Raw genomic sequence first — 21,849 nt, forward strand, 5'->3', positions numbered from 1 at the left:
ATAGCTTTGATGACGATAGTCGTGAATAACGATTGTTATAACACTATAGAAGAATGTTTCAATGATTGAAATGTAGAGTTGAGATTACCAACTATGGATATAAGCATATATAATGTGTTTGCACATTAGTGTATAAATCCATGTGCCGGAAACCAAGTGCATGCATATGTGTCCATACGGTATTGGTGAAGGAGACAGGTTGAGTACGCGTACCTGCGGAAGTTTTCATACCGAAAATTTCTGCTGAGTTTGTAAGTTTGCAAACTAGTAAACCAATCACCTTAGGTACGCGTACCCACGGAAGTTTTCAAACCAAAAATTTCTGTTGAGTTTGTAAACTCAAATCTGGTAGCTAAGGTACGCATACCCGTACGCGTACCCAAGCTGGTTATTTCTCAAATCGGTTGTTCAAGAACTTAAAACAATAAACTATAAGGAATGCAATCTTTGCAAACCGTGGCTATATTGTTCATGAATTGATTCAAGTGAATCAAACCGATTTTGTTTCAATTGTGTCTATGAATAAAGACCTAAGCAATTGAATAACTCTTGAACTAGTTCTTATGAGTCGTTTGAACTAGTTATGAGAAAGATGAATACGGTTAATATGAAATTGCTCATATGGCTAACCATTGGTTAATTATTTGTGAACCAACTAAGTATACACGTTTAGGTACGGTTACTCAAACTTAAATGAATACGTTTCATTTGTGTGTGACAAGCTAAGTTTCGATCTAACAGTTGAAAGATATTAGCTTGGAGAAATCAGGTTTTTCATCTAACGGTGAATATTGAATGATTTGTTACCAAGGTAACTTGGATTGCAAACACCAATTTGAAAACTATATAAAGGAGACATCTAGCAACTGAAAAAACTAATCCCCACACCTCCTGTGTGATACTAGTTGGTTTTGCTAGAGACAATTCTCCTTTAACCGTAGGTTTCTTCTCGAGACCCTGTCGTTTAACGACTAAAAGACTTCATTGGGATTGCGAAGCCAGACGAAACTACTTTCTTGTAGTTGAGCGATCTGATCTTGTCGTTTTCTATCGTAGGAGTTCAATTGAATAATTGACTTGAGATTATATCTCTGATAGGGCAAGATAAAAAGAAATCACAAACATCTTCGTCTCATCGTTTGTGATTCCACAATATCTAGTTTCGCTACCATACGATTTAGATTATTGTGAGGTAATTGATAATACTAGGCTGTTCTTCGGGAATATTAGTCAGGGTTATCAATTAGTTCCTGTTCACCTTGATTTATCAAAAGACGGAACAAAAACTCTTGGGTAATTCTGTGGGAGACAGATTTATTCAATCCTATAGACTTTTCTGTGTGAGACCGATTTGCCTATCAAGTCTTCGACTTTGGGTCGTAGCAACTCTTAGTTGTGGGTGAGATCAGCTAAGGGACTCAAGTGTACCTGCTGGGATCAGAGACGTAAGGAGCACAACTGTACCTTGAATCAGTGTGAGATTGATTAGGGTTCAACTACAGTCCAGACCGAAGTTAGTTTGTAGTAGGTTAGTGTCGGTAGTGGCTTAATACAGTGTGGTGTTCAATGTGGACTAGGTCCCGGGGTTTTTCTGCATTTGCGGTTTCCTCGTTAACAAAATTTCTGGTGTCTTTGTTATTTTTATTCCGCATTATATTTCGTTATATAATTGAAATATCACAGGTTGTGCGTTGAGATCAATCAATTAGAATATCCAATCTTCGGTTGTTGATTTACATTAATTGACACTTGGATATTGGTCTTTGGTACCATCCAAGTTTATCTCTGTAGTATTTGATAAAGACTCGCAGATTTCCATTTGCTTGAGTAAAGATCAAATCGAGAGATAGAGATATTAACTTCTTGATATACATTTTATTAAGATTGAGTCTGACTGTCTAGTGATTCTCTTAAAAGTATATTAGAGTTAGTCCATACAGATAATCGAAATATTGGGTGAGGTTGTTGTACCCCCTCTGTTTCAATTGGTATCAGAGCAGGCAAACGCGTTCAAGACCTTACAAGTATGTGTTTGTAGCGATCTGACTCTATGGACAGTAGTGATATCTCTGACTTCGCAAAACCAGTTCAGAACTCTATTGATACTATTCAGAGTTCTGAGACTTCCAAGAATTCCCTCATATCCTCTCCTTTGTCAGAAACCGTTGTTGACTGGGAAAATCGCCTAGATGTACAACTGGGTGAACTTTCATATGAGAGTGACTCAGACGAGGGACTGATAGACACATTTTTGTGTCTAATTTGTCCTCAATGTCCGTATTGTTGGAACTCTATTTTTGTACTAATATTGTGTTTTTATGTATTTTTAGGAAATAAACATTTTTGGAAAATTCGGCTCGAAAAGTTGATTTTGGCACCCGGAGGACAAGTGTTATTCGGACTCTCGCTTTTGGATAAGGGGTAACCTAGTTACTAAGGGCACACCACTGTTTGCTAAGGGGACACCTTTTTCACAATTTGAAAAAATAAAATTGGCGGGAAAATTGGTTCATCAACTGGCAGAATTTCAATCGACAAAATGAAGGTGTTGTGGTGCGATTCAATGGCTCAAACTTGGTAGGAAGATGTGATATAGCTTAAGGAACACAGTATGGGTGTCAGAATCGATCAATTTAGGCTGGAATTCTCGGTTCGATTCACCAAACTCAAAACAGAGCAACACACACTGAACACGAGCTCAAGTGTGTTTGTGCTGTGCATGGAGTGATGTGGAGGTGCGGGAAAGCTTCTGAGGCATGAAGAAACTAATTTGGAGCGTTTTGGGAGCGAGTTAACGTGTGGAAATTCTATAAATGGTAAAAATTCTCATTTTTGGGCAGCAAAGAATAATCGAATTAAAGAGAAAATATACGCAATCAATGGTCGGATTTCTTGCTCCAAAACACTATAAATACAAGTATCGGTCATTGGGAAGGTTTGGAGAGTCTTGGGGAAAGTTTAGGAGTCGAGAGAATCAAAAGAAAATCACGCAGAGAAGAGAAGCTTGCTGCTGGTGCAAGGAAGAACACGAAGAACATAATACCCACAGGGACAGTCGTTTATCAACAGTGACATCGACTGTCTTCCGTGGGTCGTAGTTGCCCGACGACAACAGCACTTCAGCTTTGTCGTTGACTCTGGACGCCTTCTGTGGGTCGCAGAATCCTGTTTTATATCATTTTGTCTTTCTCTTCATTGTAAAACACTTTTGAGCATCAATGAAATATTTTGAGAGGTTTTCCAACATGATGAGCGGCTAAAATACCTGGTGACTGAGGCGACGGAGGATCTATTCACTCATGTTTGATTGGTAAATTCTTTTTATAATTTCTTAATTATTTATTTTATCTAATTCACTTGGATCAATAAAAAAAGATATAAAAATGGTTTTCTTAATTAGTTGTGAATCAGTTTGATGTTTTATGCTTAGAATTAATTCTTTGATAAATCATGCTTAAGGATTACAATTTAATATTTGGACACCTTATAGATTAATAAGTGATTTAATGGAAAAACAGCTAGATAATAATTATGAAATATTTTTGTAACCAATCAACTTGAAGTAATAGTGAATCCGGAGCCTTAGTCCATTTTAAATCTTGACATCACTCTTTGAAAATTAATTTGCTTTATTTTTATTAAATCAAAAAAAAAAAAAGAGTTACCTTCACAAGTTCGAAAAGAACCCCTTTTACCACAATCTACAACAACTTTTGAAAAAACATCAAATTTTTGGCGCCGCCGACGCGGACCTGTGCTTAGGTAGAATTTATTTTTTTAGGTTTATTATTTTATCTTTATTTTTCCTTTTTACGTTTCTTTTTGTCTTTGATTTGCAGGTTCGGAGTGGATTACTAAGGACCTTGGAAGGAAAAGCTTAAAGCGAAAGGAGCGAAAGAGGAATTTTTTTTGTTTTATATATAGAAAAGAGAGAAAAAAAAAAAAGAGAGATTTTTATATATATATGTTTTTTTTAGGGTATTTTTCTTTTTCTTTTACACTTTACTTTATTTGGACTTTGGACTGGACTGGACTCTTGGACTTTATTATTATTTTTTTAAACCCTACGGAAGGGTAGTTAAATACAAATTGTGTGCAGGGAAGGACGGTGATTACAATATCACCTCGGCCCCTCGGGTTCGCACACGGCATAGGATTCGTGGCCCGAGTCGACGACAACGGCTCATCCCCCATCTGGTACGGGAGGTAAGTCCAATCGAAACACTCGCGAATCTCCTGTAAGCGAGTTACTGTATTCCTTAAGGTGATCATTGATTGAGGACGAATTTGGACTGTCTTTATTTTCCTAGTAAAGGGCAAGGCCTGGCCTAAACAAGATAAGGGTTCGGATTTCATCACCGCTCCCTTCTTGCCCGCTTTAGGAGAACAAAACCTAACGCGAACCCAAGATTTAAAATCTGATTAGAAAGAGACATATAGGATATCGAGCTTGTTAGGAAAAATTTTCGAAGGATATTTTTTATTCTTTTAGCATACTTCGAAGTTCATGACGGTATCTGTGAGTTGAATGCGTGACTGCGCCGCCTTGTACTGCGGTGAGGCCTTGGGTATCAAAGCTCCACTGAGCTTCCCTCGCCTCGATTCAACTTACTTTGACTCGGATTGATTCCAGAGGGGTTTGCTTAAATTGTAACGAATTCCCTTTCGAGATATAGAAGCTAGTCTAGAAACAATCTAAGTGAGCCGTCATGCTTGTTGTTTGCTAGAAATCTCTAGGTTTGTTGTGGTAAAGTCGAGTCAGCCTGCTGTGTGATTGCTAGAACCTTCCTGTTAGGATTTTTATTTCTTTTTTGATTTTTTTTAGTGTATGACCGATTTTGTTAATAGGGCTTGGAAAAGAGATACTCTAGGTCGATTGATTAGCGAAAAACCTAGTAGTTCTTCTGATATAAGCAGGGATCTCGAAGATTGTTCTTTTGAGAGCCCTGTTTTTGGAAACTTCAGTTTTGAGAATCTGCGTCTTTATGAAGAAATTTCTCCTAGTCCTTTGGTAGTGCCAGAAATGCCAACTTTAAAAGCTTTATTGAACCCAACTAGGACCTCTCGTCCGTCTTGTATCAAGTTAGCTGAAACCGAAGCAAATTATGAACTCAAACCTGGGACTTTACAGATGCTCCCAACCTTTTTAGGAAAAGAGAATGAGAACCCCTATTTTCATGTTAGGGAATTTGAGGAAATATGTAGTACTCTGAAAATTAAAAACCTTAGTGATGATGCACTGAAACTTAGGTTATTCCCCTTTTCCTTAAAAGATAAAGCCAAATCTTGGCTGTATAGTTTGGATTCTGAGTCAATTGAAACCTATGAACAACTTACATCTTCCTTTATACATAAGTTTTTCCCAAGGCACAAAACATCGTCTATTAGGACACAAATTTGTACTTTTGCTCAACAAGAGGGAGAATCTTTATATAGGTATTTAGAAAGGTTCAATGACTTAATTTCTCAATGTCCTCATCATGGTTTAGATAAGGTTAGGTTAGTTCAGATCCTCTACGAGGGTTTAGACTATTCAACAACGACCATGGTTGAGTCCTTATGCACAGGTGGGTTTGAGAATAAAACTGTTGATGAGGCGATGACATTTTTGAATGAAATCGCCAATAAGACCCAACAATGGGAAAATAATAGGGAACCCCAGAAAACAATTCTTCTAAGTAGAGGAAATGTCAATAGGGTAGAAGGATCCTATGAGTCAGATGCTAAAATAGCATCCATAGCCAAAAGGTTAGAAGCGTTGGAATTAGGTCATTCTAGTGGTATTAGTGGTAGAATAGAGCCTTTTTGGGAAGACCATATTGTTGAAGAGCAAGCCAATGCTCTTTATAACAACACTAGATTCGATAACCGTCAGAAGTTTGACCCTTATTCAGAAACCTATAACCCTGGCTGGAGAAACCATCCCAACTTTTCTTGGTCTAAGGGCCAGAATCAAGGTCAGTCTAGTAACTCTCAAACTCCCCCAGGTTTTGGCTATCCTAAGAATCCTTCAGCCCCGGAAAAGTTTCAGAACCCTTCGGATAAGAAGATTATGAGTTTAGAAGAGTCTCTTGCTTTGTTAACTCGTAACACTATGCAGTTTCAGCAATCTGTTGCTCAAGGTATAGAAGAAAATAAGAGAATAGGTCAGGCTAACTCTCGGGCTATTTCCGAGTTGAAAACCCAGGTTAGTCATATAAATGAGTCTTTGAGGGAAAAAGGTAAGTTTCCTAGTCAAACTCAACCTAATCCTAAAGCAGAGAAATCGTACAATCATGTGAACTCTATTACAACCCTTAGGAGTGGAAAGAAAGTTGACAATAAGGTTGCCATGCCTGATAGTGAACATGCTGTAGTTCACCCTTATGAGCCAGAAAATGAGAAGATTGATAGAGTCTCCAAAGAGACCAATGGGGGTCCTGGTGAGCCCGACTTTGCTCCCAGAGCCCCGTTCCCCCAGTTGTTAGCCCCAACAAAGAAGGAGTCGATTTTCAACGAGATAATGGAAACATTTAAGCAGGTGAACATCAACATTCCATTATTAGAAGCAATTAGGCAAATGCCTGCTTATGCCAAGTTCCTTAAATATCTTTGTACAAGAAAGCGTAAGCTGAATGTCCATAAGAAAGCCTTTTTAGCTGGTCAAGTAAGTTCAATTCTTCTGAACCAAACACCCCCTAAGTATAAAGACCCTGGATGCCCCACCATATCTTGTGTTATTGGTAATCATGTAGTTGATAAGGCATTGCTTGACTTAGGAGCTAGTGTTAACTTACTCCCGTATCATGTGTACACCCAGCTAGGTCTTGGTAAGTTGAAACCGACCAATTTGACACTTCAATTAGCTGATAGGTCTGTCAAAGTGCCTCGTGGTGTCATAGAAGATGTTCTCATTGAGGTCGACAGGTTTATATACCCAGTGGATTTTGTCGTTCTAGATACCCAGCCTGTTCAGAACCCAGGTGCTCAAATCCTGGTGATTCTAGGTCGCCCATTTTTGGCCACATCTAATGATGTCATCAATTGTAGAACCGGACTTATGAACATATATTTTGGTAATATGAATTCTGAGCTAAATGTATTTAATGTCATTAAGTCTTCTGAAATAGATGATTTAGAAGTGGTGAACATGATTAGCACTGTAGCTCCTGATCAGTTAGCCTGCAGTATGTTTGATAATCCTTTATTTGAGGAACCCTTTACTGATTCGGAGGAGATAATCATGAGGAACACCTTAGTTGATGAGCCTATGATAGAGATTTTCTTCGATAATCCTTTATATGATGATGTTGTTCATTTAGATGACCGGTCCCCAAGAGAAGTTAGACATTGTGTTGACTTTATGGACCCTAGAATCCATCCCATAGATTTTGTTCCATTTGAGGATAGTGTTCACCCTAAGTTTGGGGGTAATGATGATTCTAGTGATCGGCAAGCATCCCTAATTGAAGTCCCTAACTTGGGACTCGAGCTTTGTGCCTCTAAGGTCTTACTTGAGTTTCTTCAAACTCTGCTACTTGATCCTCCCGATACTTTCCATGAGGAAATCCAGTTCTTAGAAACAAGTCATCCAGTTGAACCTAATTTCCTAGACACTCATATAGAGCCCAAAGGGACACCCCAGATAAATCTAGTTGCCTTGAGAAAAACCCTAGATCAAGTTAGGCTCTGGTTGCTCATTTTTATAATCCAAGATGGTAGTTCTATATTTGTGTCAGCTCTTTTTGGTTCTGAGGACCCGCAGCTTTTTCGGCTATTGGTATATGACTTTGGAAGGTGACAATACTTTTTGTGGTATTTGATGTCTGGCTGAAGACTTTAAACTTAGCACTTCTTGGGAGGTAACCCAATATTCATGCGACATGGTAATATCTTTCCTTATCTCTTTTGCTTCATTGGTAACAGTTTCTCCTTTTTCATGCTTTTAATTTTATCTTTAGAACATCGAGGAAAATGTTAGATTTAAGTTTGGGGGTATGGGAGAAACATTTTAGTCGCATTTTTGAAACTTCTAGCGTCACATAGTACCCGGTTAGCTAAGTTTACATACTGTTTCTCACCGAAAAGATAGAAATTGGAATGCTAGAGATAACAACCTATTGAGACATTAAAGAAAAAGACATTGATATCCTTGAAATTCAGGAGAGAACTTGTTCCTTTTAGAGGGTAACCGTGATGGACCTAACCATCCATGATGGAAAGGCAAGTAGGTCAGAAGGAAATGCCAGAAAGACAGAGCAACCTCACAATGTAGTCTTAGTTACTGGATTACGACTCTCTCTCGGTAGAAACTTATCATCATCAACAAGCGGAGTGACATCAAAATTTATGAAAAAGTTGAAGACGTTTAAGGTTTAGAAGCAACAATAGAAAAGAATAATTCAAAAATCAAAGTTGAAGAGTTACAAGAAGTTACAAGAGCAAATGATATAGTTGTTGAAGTTCATGATACCAAGACATCACAAGTTGTGAAGATCCAAGTTCTAAAGTCCTTCTCTCATGGCCATGTAAATTTTTGTCTTGTAAAAAAAAAAAAAAAAAAAAAAAAAAATCATTACGTTCTTTTTGTTCAATAAGGCCATAGGGAAGAAGAAATTTATAAGTCAAGCAAGAAATCGAAGAGAAGAGTTAATTGTCAAGGTTCTATGAGGTTCGAGAGTTTATCATCAACAGTTGAAGACCGAAGAAGACGTTATTCCTACTGAGCACTGTGAGAGAGTCGAAGAAAGATGCATTTTGGTTGCTTTGTTAGTCTGCTTTCAATCTGGCACAAGATCTTTCTAGCACTGGTTTAACTCATCAAACGTAATTAGTCCAGCTGTGTAGCAGATGTCCCTCTCATCTTTATCTCTCTCCTAATCTTATCCAGCTGTAAAGCAGCGGACGCATCTTACAATGTTTATCTAGCTGTGTAGCGGATATCTCTTTATCTAGCAGTCGTGCGGATGTGTCTCCCCTTTTCTTCAGTCAGCTTTAGAGCTGACACCTTTAAATTCTATGGCATTCTAGTTACTTGGAGATAGGTTGAGAATATGTATGTCCTCATAGCTCTTTGGATACTTGTGACCAATTAGAAGTCTTTGTTTTTGTGGGTACACCTCTGTTAAACCCACCCGAGATTAACTCGGTTTTATTTTTTTAGTTTTGCTCGAGGACTAGCAAATAATAAGTTTGGGGGTATTTGATAGACACATTTTTGTGTCTAATTTGTCCTCAATGTCCGTATTGTTGGAACTCTATTTTTGTACTAATATTGTGTTTTTATGTATTTTTAGGAAATAAACATTTTTGGAAAATTCGGCTCGAAAAGTTGATTTTGGCACCCAGAGGACAAGTGTTATTCGGACTCTCGCTTTTGGATAAGGGGTAACCTAATTACTAAGGGGACACCACTGTTTGCTAAGGGGACACCTTCTTCACGATTTGAAAAAATAAAATTGGCGGGAAAATTGGTTCATTAACTGGCAGAATTTCAATCGACAAAATGAAGGTGTTTTGGTGCGATTCAATGGCTCAAACTTGGTAGGAAGATGTGATATAGCTTAAGGAACACAGTATGGGTGTCAGAATCGATCAATTTAGGCTGGAATTCTCGGTTCGATTCACCAAACTCAAAACAGAGCAACACACACTGAACACGAGCTCAAGTGTGTTTGTATTGTGCATGGAGTGATGTGGAGGTGCGGGAAAGCTTCTGAGGCATGAAGAAACTAATTTGGAGCGTTTTGGGAGCGAGTTAACGTGTGGAAATTCTATAAATGGTAAAAATTCTCATTTTTGGGCAGCAAAGAATAATCGAATTAAAGAGAAAATATACGCAATCAATGGTCGTATTTCTTTCTCCAAAACACTATAAATACAAGTATCGGTCATTGGGAAGGTTTGGAGAGTCTTGGGGAAAGTTTAGGAGTCGAGAGAATCAAAAGAAAATCACGCAGAGAAGAGAAGCTTGCTGCTGGTGCAAGGAAGAACACGAAGAACATAATACCCACAGGGACAGTCGTTTATCAACAGTGACATCGACTGTCTTCTGTGGGTCGTAGTTTCCCGACGACAACATCACTTCAGCTTTGTCGTTGACTCTGGACGCCTTCTGTGGGTCGCAGAATCCTGTTTTATATCATTTTCTTGTCTTTCTCTTCATTGTAAAACACTTTTGAGCATCAATGAAATATTTTGAGAGGTTTTCCAACATGATGAGCGGCTAAAATACCTGGTGACTGAGGCGGCGGAGGAGCTATTCACTCATGTTTGATTGGTAAATTCTTTTTATAATTTCTTAATTATTTATTTTATTTAATTCACTTGGATCAATAAAAAAAAGAGATAAAAATGGTTTTCTTAATTAGTTGTGAATCAGTTTGATGTTTTATGCTTAGAATTAATTCTTTGATAAATCATGCTTAAGGATTACAATTTAATATTTGGACACCTTATAGATTAATAAGTGATTTAATGGAAAAAGAGCTAGATAATAATTATGAAATATTTTTGTAACCAATCAACTTGAAGTAATAGTGAATCCGGAGCCTTAGTCCATTTTAAATCTTGACATCACTCTTTGAAAATTAATTTGCTTTATTTTTATTAAATCAAAAAAAAAAAAGAGTTACCTTCACAAGTTCGAAAAGAACCCCTTTTACCACAATCTACAACAACTTTTGAAAAAACATCAGGGACCAGGTATTGATGAAGAAGTCTCACAATATATCATACTCTTTGATGATATCATTAAAAAAAAGGGATCTACTGCATATCAGGCAGAATATCTGTTTCCTCTCTGTTGTGAAAACAGGAAACAAAAAAACTCTTTAAAGGATATGATAGTGGTTACAATCTCTTACAATCAGTCCTTAAAGATAGAGATGAAGAAGTTCATTCAAAGACTGCTGAATGTGAAAAACTTCAGAAGAGTTTCTTTGCGTTGAAAGAAAGACTTGCTGAATCTGAGGCAATGTATGACTCTCAACAGATATACTTTAACCACAGAGAATGCCTTTTTCTTGCCAAAGAAAAACAATTGAAGGATGATCAATCTACAACTGTCAGCAAGGTAAAATCACTAGAAGAGAATCTGAAGAGATTCAACACTAGCTCTACAAAATTATCTTCCTTGTTAGGAGCATGTAAAAAACATCGTGATACACGTGGTCTGGGCTATAGAGGAATAGACTCTCCAAAAACTGGAAAGATCAATTTTGTCAGGGCTAATAACAACTTGTTATGTGAAGAATCACCTATTACAGCTGATTTCCCTGTAAACAAAGATAGTCATTCTTCAAAGACAAGGCAAAAGATTAAAAACACTACCTTCAACTGCTATTATTGCGAAAACAAGGATCATGTTAAACGGAAATGTCGTTTTCGGATAAGGAATGAAAAACTTCATAACAATCTCATATGGATGTCAAAAGAAGTAATCAAGCTTGTTTCTCTCCGTACTGAGAACATCAGAGTCTCAAATCCAGAAGAGTACTGTGATAAGTCATTTTTTAATATGTATGGTACTAACTCCTTCGAAGATCGTAGGGGAAAGGATGTCATACGAACTACTAAGACATTTGATGTTCCAGTAAAAATAAAAAGACGTCAAAGGAAAAAGAATGGTTCCATTAAGGAATGGACATCTTCTATTGGCAAGGATAACGCTGTGACCAAAGTATCAGACTTCGATCACATTCACATCAACAATCATGCCTCAGATTTAAGAACCAGTGTGAATAATCTCAAGCGGAAAATCAAAAAATTAAGGAAGAAAGCATTTTCAGGTATGCCTTGTTCTCCTTGTAATAATTCTTTTGAGATTAATCCTGCTAATTCTCTCTGCGATTCAGAGAAGGAAAACGATGATGAGATACATGCTCTGTCTACAACTTGACCAGTTTTTACTGTGCATTCTCGCTCCAATCTTATGAGGATGCACATAAAAGTCAAGATGAAACTCGTCTTGACAAAAATGGTTGTTGTATTTTTCGTTTGGTTCTTTAAATTAAGTCCTTCTAAGTAGAATTCTACTCTATCCTTCTCTTCATAATAAAACTTAGTTGATCCATGAGAACTCTTGAGAAAACCATGACTTGTTAAGACACTGAACCTTTCAGTGCTCCTTCTTTTGATCTAAATACCTTTGTCAAAATCTTTCATAAGACCCTCTTGCCTAGACGGTCCGTGAACCTGATTCATAACCATGATCGTTTGCATACCTGGCCCATTACCGACCTTTGTTTGTGAACTCTTAGGGTTCCCCTATGTGTATATATATATATCATGAAGTTTTCTTGGTATGTATTAGTTCGGTAACGGAAATTGTCTCCAGAGATAATGTTAAGCCAGCCCAAAGTCCAGAAAAATGTACATTTTTATAGTGCAATTTGGTTTGGTTAAGAAAAATCAAGCCTAAACAATAGGATTAAGCCAGCCCAAGTCAAACCAATTTGTTTTCAAGCCACCCCAACATTGATTTTCTAGTTCCGCCACTAATAATGGTGCAAACGATGGAAGGGTGCAAGAATGAAGATGAGATCGAAAGATACAAGTCTGCTGAGTTTTATGAGAACCTGTTTTTATAAATTGCTATCATGTAATTGATCATGTAGACAAGCAACCAGTTAAATTGTCACAACAACTGGTTGGAAATCTTCTCCAAGATTTTAAGGTTCTAAAAGATCAGTTCGTGATCGCTAAAAAGAATCTCGAGTTCGTGAGGATCAAGTTGAAGGAAGCCAATGAGGAACTTGTTTGTGTTCGAAATCTTATAGCACAACTTGGATAACTGGTTTATTCGTCTTGTAAAACTTCTTAAAAGAATTTTATTCTTGTTTTTGTTTAAGAAGGATAACTAGGGTTTGGAATAGCCATTATTGTGAGTACACATAGCTATGTCCAACTTTTTCATCTTCTTGTTTTTAGATTTATTTGTTTAAATTCTAAAGTTTGGTTTGGAAGATGATTTTTGGAATATTAATCTTTATGGTTTTATATACTGCAATGTGTTATGGGATATGTGTATTTGCGTCCGTGAAGTATTATTGTCCCATATATTGTTAAAAGTTATCTGGTTTTATGTCGATATGCATGTATTGATACAAGATCGATGAACTTTTGACAAACAAAAGTTAAGCCTATTATGTCATTTATTGATGGAAGATAGGTTAAAAAATTTTGTTTACAAGGATTATGTCTATTATATGTCATTGTGCAAATAGTGATGGAAAATAGAATGAATCCTTGTATATTCCGCAGTATTGATCTTCCCTGATCCATATTTTATGTATATACTGTGCGGCTCCATAAGTCTTCTTGTGTGAGCATTTCCAACTAGACTAATCATAGATTCGTTTGTGGTTATTTTCGTTGTGTATTCCGATTAAATTAATTATGGGTTCTCTTGTGGTTAGTTTAATTGAGAATTTTGGATACAAAATCATTTTGTGGTTTTTGGTGTCCAAAGAAATCCTTCTCTTCTCGTAAAAGTAAGGTCGCTCTTGTTGTTCTTTCGGGAATGACATCAAATGGGAGAGAATTCTTTTGAACTTGCGCTTAATTGCCATATCTTTGTGGGGAGCGCGGTTGTGGAATATTTGAGGAGTTATCTTGTATCTTTATAAACTCCGTGATGAATGCATTTAGCTTCGGCTTTATGATCGCATCTAAACAAAGTTGATATGTACTTTTCTTTGGTCTTGAAATGTCTCCATGAAAGTATTCATTAGGATCCCGTGTTCGTACCTTTGCCAATTTTATTGACAAAAATGGGGAGAATTAATATGTAGTTCACACTACAAATACATATGGTTTTCCGAGCATTATATAATGGAGGAGTGGTTTTCGTGTTTAGACGAAATATTGATTAAGGGGGAGTGATACATATCACCATAGTATTGTTGTCGAAGTTGTGATATGAGAACTTTGATGTTGTGTAATAATACTATGACATTGCACAACAATGACTGAGAGCTCTTTTTTTCTCATTCTTATGGCTACGGAACTTCAACAACTATAGATGTTGAACTTACTACCTTTGGAATCATGGGAGTGCTTGGAAAAGACGAAGTTTTCGAGTAATGTTGAAGCGCCAAGGAGATCAAGCATGTGGACATGAAGCTACAAAGTTTTTATCTATTTTGTAATCCATATGTATTGATACTTTTGTCACTAAAATTGACAAAGGGGGAGATTGTTAGAGCACTGCTCGGTCGAACTCGCATGCGTTTCTATATCAAGCATGTTTGTCAATATTAGTGATCAAAACTATATGTCTTGATTTCTAGTTTACATATGACTAAGTCTCGGTCTAGGATAGTTAAGTGCAGTTGAGATCCAGACTCCATGGCGATCATCTTACGAAGACGAAGAACTACTCGAGGAATAAGTGGAACTTCATCCGACAAAAAGGTATGTGGAGACTTGAACTTTTCTGTCACTCAAAAGTTTATTCTATCTCCTACTCTTGAGACAAAGTCGTATAAGTATGATAGTTTTCATACATACACATTTGCTATTTCGAGCCGAGTTTACTCGCGTATCTTTCTCTCAAAATATGTGTTGGTGAGCTTTTGCTTTAACCATTTTCATCTTTACCCGTGACGCAATTCATGAAGACGTTTCAATCTTGAAAATAGCTTTGATGACGATAGTCGTGAATAATGATTGTTATAACATTATAGAAGAATGTTTCAATGATTGACATGTAGAGTTGAGATTACCAACTATGGATATAAGCATATATAGTGTGTTCGCACATTAGTGTATAAATCCATGTGCCGGAAACCAAGTGCGTGCATATGTGTGCATGTGGTATTGGTGAAGGAGACAGGTTGAGTACGCGTACCCTTACGCGTACCTGCGAAAGTTTTCATACCGAAAATTTCTGCCGAGTTTGTAAATTTGCAAACTAGTAAACCAGTCACCTTAGGTACGCATACCCGTACGCGTACCCATGGAAGTTTTCGAACCGAAAATATCTGCGGAGTTTGTAAACTCAAATCCAATAGCTAAGGTACGCATACCAGTACGCGTACCCAAGCTGGTTATTTCTCAAATCGGTTGTTCATGAACTTAAAACAATAAACTATAAGGAATGCAATCTTTGCAAACCGTGGCTATATTATTCATGAATTGATTCAAGTGAATCAAAGTGATTTTTTTTCAATTGTGTCTATGAATAAAGACCTAAGCAATTGAACAACTCTTGAACTAGTTCTTATGAGTCATTTGAACTAGTTATGAGAAAGATGAATAAGGTTAATATGAAAGTGTTCATATGGCTAACCATTGGTTAACTATTTGTGAACCAACTAAGTGTACACGTTTAGGTACGGTTACTCAAACCTAAATGAATATATTTTATTTGTGTGTGACAACTATGTTTCGATCTAACGGTTGAAAGATATTAGCTTGGAGAAATCAGGTTTTTCATCTAACGGTGAATATTGAATGCTTTGTTACCAAGGTAACTGGGATTGCAAACCCTGATTTGAAAACTATATAAAGGAGATATCTAGCAACTGGAAAAACTGATCCCCACACCTCCTGTGTGATGCTAGTTGGTTTTGCTAGAGTCGATTCTCCTTTAACCGTAGGTTTCTTCTCGAGACCCTGTCAGTTAACGACTAAAAGACCTCATTCGGATTGTGAAGCCAGACGAAACTACATTCTTGTAGTTGAGCGATCTGATCTTGCCAGTTTCTATCGTAGGAGTTCAATATAATAATTGACTTGAGATTATATCTCCGATAGGGCAAGATAAAAAGAAATCACAAACATCTTCGTCTCATCGTTTGTGATTACACAATATCTAGTTTCGCTACTAGGCTGTTCTTCGGGAATACAAGTCCGGCTTATCAATTAGTTTGTTTTCACCTTGATTTATCAAAAGATCGGAATAAAAACTCTTGGGTATTTCTGTGGGAGACAGATTTATTCGATCCTATAGACTTTTCTGTGTGAGACAGATTTGCCTATCAAGTCTTCGACTTCGGTTCGTAACAAGTCTTATTTGTGGGTGAGATCAGCTAAGGGAATCAAGTGCGTAGTCTCCTGCTGGGATCAGAGACGTAAGGAGCGCAACTGTACCTTGAATCAGAGTGAGATTGATTAGGGTTCAACTACAGTCCAGACCGAAGTTAGTTTGTAGTAGGTTAGTGTCTGTAGCGGCTTAATACATTGTGGTTTTCAATCTGGACTAGGTCCTGGGGGTTTTTTGCATTTGCGGTTTCCTCGTTAACAAAATTTCTGGTGTCTGTGTTATTTCTATTCCGCATTATATTTCGTTATATTATTGAAATATCACAGGTTGTGGGTTGAGATCAATCAATTAGAATATCCAACCTTTGGTTGTTGATTTACATTGATTGACACTTGGATATTGGTCTTTGGTACCATCCAAGTTTATCTCTCTAGTATTTGATAAAGACTCGCAGATTTCCATTTGCTTGAGTAAAGATCAAATCGAGAGATAAGGATATTAACTCCTTGATATATTTTTTATTAAGATTGAGTCTGACTGTCTAGTTGATTCTCTTAAAAGTATATTAGAGTTAGTCCATACAGATTGCTAATGGAAATATTGGGTGAGGTTGTTGTACCCCGCTTTTTCAAAATCATATCAAAGATTTAAAATGATTCAGAGAATTGAGAAGATGGGTTAATTCCAGAAAAGATTAGGTGGGTTTGAAATAAAATTGGTGGTAGTGAAATAAGCTGTTGCTGCTGGTGATTTGAGGTTGAATGAAGGCACCTGAGATGAATTAGGGTTGATTTAATGAGAATTTGAGATCGAAATGGAGAGCACAATGAGATGATTGAGCTTCTGCATAATCAAAAGAATGGGTATTCCAGTTGAGTGAATTTGTGCTGTTCCGTGTTGATTGAAAGAAGCTGGAATGTATGTGTTTGTCTGAGAATGGTATTTCAAGATGGTCATGAAGCACTTGCGGGTGAATAGAATGGATGGACAGAAATGGGGTGATATTTGCTCTTGCTGGTGATGACACTGGTTGAGTTAAAGAATGGGTTGCAGTGCAGAAACGGAAACAATGATGTTGGAGCTGTAAATGGAATGAATATTGATTATGGTGTTATGGTTAATGGTTGTGAACCGAGTGTGTGGAGTTAGTTCTGATGGCTAGGCATTGGTGATGCTAAGCTTGGAAGTTGCAGGGAAGCTACAGCAGGGGTCAGAGATGAATACAAGTGTAGAGCTCAGATGAATGATAGTTGCCAAGCTATTGCAGGTGATGTTGGAGGTGGTCTGAGCTACATAAAGTGGTGGATTTCAGAGTTGGTGGTACTGGAAATGTGGCTGGTGCTATACTGAAGAATGGTTGCAAGTGGTGGTGTTGTTGTTGGAGTTTATGTTGAAGCAGAGAATGAGATGAACTGCAGTTTATTAGTTGCAGTTTATGAATGAGGAGCAGGAAGTGGTTGTTAATGCTGGAATGATGAAGCTGGTGGTTACTGCAATGGGTTTTTGGTGAGTCTGAAGTTGCAAGTGCAGCGATTGCAGGTGATGGTAGTGCAGATAGTGCAGCCGCTACTGAGCTGAAATGCAAAGATGAACTGGAGCTAGTTGGAAGTGATGTTGCAACAGAATGGCGACTGAATGTGGTGCTATGTGTGGTATTGCAACTGCAATTGAGCATGAGCTGAGATGTTACAAGCTGCAAATGGAAGTGAAAGAAGCAGTTATTGAACTGGAGAGAAAGGAACAGCCAAGATGGATGGCCAAGGAGATGCTATGCACAATAATTGCGCAACAGAAGATATGGCCTGTGCGATGGCCTGGTCTGACCAACTTAGCGAGTCAGATAGCTAAATCGTCACCTGAGATACATTTCAGGCCAACTTCCGGCCCCTCAACCAGTTTTTAGGTGACCACTTTTGGCTAGTTTTTCTACATGGGTTTTCTCACACATGGTCTTGGTGAACTATTTGGATGTGGGCTTTTGAAGACTTGACCTAATATTGGAAAGGAGAAAAAGCTACAAAAAGGAGAAAGATTTCTACAACTATGACATATTCTAGTTGGAGCTAAGGAGGAGAGTCGCTTTTACTTACGCTACTAGGGATTGCTTTGCTTTCATCTTCTTTATTTGATTATTGATTATGATGAACTCCATAGCTATGAGTAGTTAAATCTTATATCATTAGTTAAGGATGTAGTCCTATATCTACAACTTGTGCTTGATTAATGCGTTTGTTTTATCTCTTGATTATCGTTCAAACTTCTACGGTTTTTATAATCACATGATTGATGTATTGTGATAGGATTAGATGTTTGTTTGGTTAAGTGGCCAATTAATTAGACTTGCATCCTTGTCCATAGCTAATTGAGAGTTTATCATCGAGCGATAACTCTAAATACAAGTATCATGATATGATTACGGTTTTTAGTGATACACTCTCGTAATCATATGTAGAGTTTGACCATTGTCCGAATTGTCATATGCAACGTATGACAATTGCATTGATTAGCCTATTTCTGAGAACTTAATGCTCATAGGTAATTGAACTTAATTAGCGCAAGGCGTTAGGTTATTCCTTAGGTAGAATTCATATTCGCATCTCTAATGTGTTTGTTGATGAACTTAGGATATTAACGGATTATCTTGCTCTCTTGATAGTCTAGGGCTTTTGATAAAAAAAAAGAGATTAAATTGTAATTCTAATCATTATGCAAGCACTTGTTTAAGATAGAAGATGAACTCCTTGACCAATATCTCTCTCTATTGATTATTTTCAACTATTTTCATTACTTTATTGCTTTGTTTATTTTGATAAAACAAAAATCCCCCATTGGTTACTAAGAAACTAGAATTTTTATAACAACAATTGCCTCTCTGTGGAAACGAACTCTTCCTTACCTTTTACTTCATTTATATTTTGTTGAGTAAGAAAGTGAATTATTTTTGACGCATACGACTGCGATTAGTCGGGATTTTCGTGTATTTTACACACGGTACAAATATCCCCCCCCCCCATAACCGTCAACTTGTTGGGGGTTAAAAAGTTTGTTTTTCCTTCTGCGTCGACCGTTGATGACGTAACTCTCCCCCAGACGTGAGTAGAGATATTACAAAGACGTCCCCAACTGTGATAACCTACAATGAAATTTGCTCACGTGCTAGGCGAGACTTTTTTTCCACGTGGTAGACTTGATGCTCGAGAGCTAGTCGAGTCTTGAGTTGAATGTAGTGTGCTTGCGGCTGGGGCAATGCTTTTTGCTCGCAACGTAACAAGGCTGTAGCGCTCGCTGCTCGGGCAGGCTGGCTGTATTGCTTGTGTTGAGTACGAGTCTTTGGACCAATATCGGGCATTGGGCTCGTGGTCGAGACGAGACTTTATGCTTGCCAAGGTTCAAGTCTCTCATACTCGCGTGCAAGACGAGATTTTATGCTTGTGATAAGAGCAAGACTTATGTGCTCACGTGCAAGGTGAGGCTTTAGGTGCTTGCGATGTGATGCAAGGCTAAATATTGAAGGGTCTAAGAAATCCTCATCTCAAACTCGATGATGTCGCTATCCACAAACCTCGAACTTGATCATGTCGCTATCCACGAACCTCGAACTCGATCATGTCGCTATCCACGAACCTTGAACTCGATCATGTCGCTATCCAAGTGCAAATTAAAGTTTCTCGAACACTGGAATTTTTGCTTCCAATCTGTAGGAATTTGAAAGATGATTCTAACGAGCCAAAAATCACTCAATTCGGACTTAAAACGAAGAAGTTATTGACGAAACAAGATATCAATGATGTGCGCGAGCTGTTGCATACGTGGCCATGCTAACTGGATCAAAAGGTGACATGGCACTGCTGACCAGGACGGAATTGCTGACCTGACACTCGAATGGTAATGACGTGGCAGTACCAATTGAAACAGTCACTGAAAGTTGATGACGTGGCAGTATGATGACTGGACGAGTTTTGCTGACGTGGCGGAGACATCGCTGGCATGGCATTTGATGACTGTGCAGACACTGCTGATGTGTCATCGGGTATCGCTGACGTGTCGACCAGTGATTGGCTCCTTGCAGATGACGTGGGTGCTGGTTTGTGATGCACACACGTGTCAACTCTGGATTAGATGATATCTATTGATCCGATTCGTTGAATCTGAAGGTGGACAGGAGGCTGAACAGATCCTATGGACTGTATCCAATTGATCTGACGGATCCGGTTGGCTGAATCTGGTGTTGTACATGAGGCTGGACCTATGTAGCTGCACAAGATAGATGATTTTCTCACTCTTTCCGCAACACTAATGACTGTTACGCTTTCGTAACGCCTTCTGCAACTGGATTCACAACAGTTTATGGTTCTATTTCGCAATAGTTTCTCCATGTTTGCAACGGTTTCGCTGCAGATCCTAATTCTTTTTTTTGTTTTGCTGATTTTTGCTTGGAATTCGTGAATGATTTGTTCCGCACCTTTCTCAATGGAAAAACACGATTGTTTTACACGAATCCCCTTAATCGTCGCAAATGTTTGTACCCAAAAATAATTTTAGGCACTAAACACGATGATTTGATGATTATGATGAGAAATTAGGGCTATAAAAACGATAAATAAAGGAGACAAAGAACTAACGTGGTTCGGCAAGTGTTTCCTACATCCACGGAGGAATAACATAGGGAGAGTATTGTATTGATATGAGGTTTACAATAATTGTGGTTAGCTAACCTAGGATTTCATATCCCCTTAGGGTTTAGGATACATTTATTTTATAATGTTTATGTAACCCTAATTCTGATACAAACTTGATATGCAAGCAACTTTGGCAACAAGACTTCTGGTAACTTCTGGAATCTTCTGTCACAGGATGGCTAGTCGGGCTTTCCGTGTATTTTACACACGGTACAAACACCTCTATAGTCCTTAATGATTCTTACTCGTGTTCAGTTGTAGCATGAAGCAGTAGCCTCTACGTAGTTATTTTCGCAAATCATTTCTTCTTTTTATCTTTTATTTTAAATTGTTGTATTTGCCTATTCGGCATGTCTTTCTGTTTCCAGTCTTGTTCTCCTGCTTGGCTTCCCAAGTAGTTGAGCCAGACTATTAGCCTTTTTGAAAGCCTTTGGTTAAACTTTTTTTTTAAAAAAAAAAAAAAAACTAGAGCTAGAATATCCTTTTAATATTATTGTAAGCTATACATATATGGTGCTTGATCCTTTTACTTTTTGGAAAACAAATGTATAGCATAGCTGCTATTGTTTTGGATTGTCACTCCTTAAATCCCTATTCAATACTCCAAATAAAAGAAATTGTATGGTTTCTAAACATTGATGTTTAACATTGTTGATGATGGATTTTTGACGAAGGCTTAAATCGTCAAATCATAATTTTGCATATTTCTGACCAGCTCCAGACACGTATGTGAAGTTTATATTTCAGAATCTAAGCATGAAAGCTTATGCCACGATTATTTATGATTGAGTGTACTGCTTCTCAGAATACGCATGAATATGCAGTTTCTCAACTGAGACCACGACGTACTTCACCAACTGGGTAATTTCAGTATTCACTTATGTATAGAATCGAAATGATTGGACGACTCTTAGATGTATTAATCACTAGTATAGAGCAATAACGTTTTCAGGATGTCGCAATGTTCCCTAACTTTACAGAATATATAGACATTCAAAACAAGTATGACGCTTCAACTAGCTCATATCTCGATTTTCGAATAAATATCATGCTCCTGACAACTGGCCTGCTATTATAGAGCCATCAATTAATTATTTCTAGTCGCAAGATACATCAATTGAACTCCTAGAAAATATTCCACGTTCATCATAATATTTCATTACTTCAATTCATCGCTTTTCCTAGCAGAATTCCATGGGTCAG

This window comes from Papaver somniferum, chromosome 1, assembly GCF_003573695.1.
Source record: "Papaver somniferum cultivar HN1 chromosome 1, ASM357369v1, whole genome shotgun sequence".
Classification (NCBI taxonomy): Eukaryota; Viridiplantae; Streptophyta; class Magnoliopsida; order Ranunculales; family Papaveraceae; genus Papaver; species Papaver somniferum.